The sequence below is a fragment of the Mesocricetus auratus genome, unplaced genomic scaffold (genome assembly GCF_017639785.1).
Source record: "Mesocricetus auratus isolate SY011 unplaced genomic scaffold, BCM_Maur_2.0 Super-Scaffold_100009, whole genome shotgun sequence".
In the NCBI taxonomy this organism is placed as follows: Eukaryota; Metazoa; Chordata; class Mammalia; order Rodentia; family Cricetidae; genus Mesocricetus; species Mesocricetus auratus.
In genome coordinates, this window is record NW_024429193.1 from 20901657 (window position 1) to 20903955 (window position 2299).

Here is a 2299-nt window from a genome sequence, read left to right on the forward strand (position 1 = left end):
AGTTGGACGTTCTGCCTACTGTCACAGCCTTGAAACTTTCCCAACCCCAAGAAGCTCCACCCTCCTGCAAATCAAGTGATGAAAAGAAATACAATGTTATGTTGAGATAAAGAATAAGAACCTAGCAAAGTTTGAATAGTCAACTCTGCTGCGAAGGGGAAGAATGCATCCTTATCCATTTTATTTCGGAGAATATAAAAACAGGTCAGATTAATTCAGCTCAGCGTAGTTGATTAAGAATAAATTGCAGGCTTCTAAGTACAGGTTGTTATGTAGGGCAGCTGATTTTAGGGATATCTTTAAGCATTTGCATTTGCACTCCACTCTGCAGACCTCATAGATCTGCTAGATAGAGTGGCTAACTATAAATGAGGGCTAGGGGTATGACTGTGGGGTAGAGCCCGTGTCTTTCCCTGGGTTCAGTCTTTAGCAACACACACACACACACACACACACACACACACACACACACACACACACACCTTATAATGACATGTATGTATTTATAAATACATACATGTAATTGATGCAAGAAAATCTGTAAAAATCTGTACCTAGATTTGATTTGTAATCAGAATTGATTACACACATAGGAATCCAGACTTCCAGGGAATTAGAATCCTGCTATACACAGAGGTCCTTGCATCCCTAAAGGAAATCCTTTGGGCAAGTATTTACCTGTTTTGCTATTCTAAGCCACTATTTTCTAGTATGAAGCCACACCAGATCCTCCTGAATTTGCTTTCTTTTTGATAGGAGGGTGTCCAAGGTATTTCTTATTTTTGACAGTGGTGAGTTGTCACAGTGACACACCACAGCTTCCAGTAACCTCTCCATTTGCCAGTAATATATCACTCCTGTGGAGTGACACAGCGAGGCTGGCTTTCATCTCTAGACAAAACTCTTCAGTTCTGTAACACAGAATAAGGACTCTTACCAACCTAGAAGACATTTGGCAGAGTTTGTTGTTCAACTACTTATATATCAGCAAACCTTTTCCTCCGACAAATGGAAAATACGGCCACAAATCTCTCAATGTAATGCAATACATGCAGCAAATCTGATTTAGTATGGTTATATAAATTCAGAAGTTAGTAATTCTAGAGCAGTCGCCAAATTAAACCCAGCAGGGAAAGCACTGCCAACGAATCCAGCTTGTACGTAAGCGCCATTGTTTCAGCAGCAACAGTAGAGAGCCCTAGCGTGTGTTGTAGGCACAGTAGAGAAGAGTAGGCAGGTATGGACATGGTATATGAGACTTCTGAGTCTCAAGAGCAAGACTCAGCTCATCAATCAAAAGCCTGTTTGCTTCTGAACAAAGGCAGGGGAACTAACACGGGCAGTGCCTGAAGAAAGACAGCGGGACACACAAGGGCGGTGCCTGCATGGAGGCAAACTTGCTCAGTTGATAAACTCCTTAAGGGTTTTTCAAAACTTCATAACCTACCAGTCTGAAAAGTAAAATATTCTCAAATTAGTGTACCAGGTGATGTTTGAAAGAAATACATTTTTATGTTCCCAATCCATTTCACCCAGAATTTATTGGCTAAAAATCATCAAAAGCTGAAAGTTGGAAAGTACCCAATAAAAATGACTATTCTGGGGTGGGGATAGGGGTGGAATCCAGGAAGAGTTGAAGGGAAGGAGAATGTAATCAAAAGACATTGTGTGCATGTGTGAAATTCTCAAAGAATAAATAACAATATTACATTAAAAATTAGACTTAACATGAATGGCTTGAAGTTCCCAGGGTAACACATCAGGTTAGAAGCTTATGCCATGCATGCAATGAATGAGAAGAGTCGAATGGCATTGCAAACAGAGACGGGAGACTCGCTAGCATAAGGAATATAATGGGAAAGGCAATAAGTAGGGAGAAACGGCAGAAGACAATGCGAAGGACAGGCAGCACACGGCTAAAATGTGGCTCTCTGATGGAGCTGATGCTGCATCCAAAAGATAAGCAACTGAAAAGTGACTGATGGTCCTAGCCATGGGACAATTCAACAGTCAACACAGGCCTGGACACAGGAGGGTTTCCTGTGCAGAGGGATTCCATTTTGCCACACCCAGTATCTTAGATAGAGATCAGTGGTCAAGTGCCATCTTGAGAGTTAAGCTTAATAACTAGGTTTAAGATGGTATCTTAGAATTGTTTTGATTTGCATTTCCCCGGTGGCTAAGGATGTTGAACAATTCTTTAAGTATATCTAGCCATTTAAGACTCTTTTGTTGAGAATTCTCTGTTTAAATCTGTACCCCATTTTTAATTGGACTATTTGTTTGTTTGTTTGTTTTA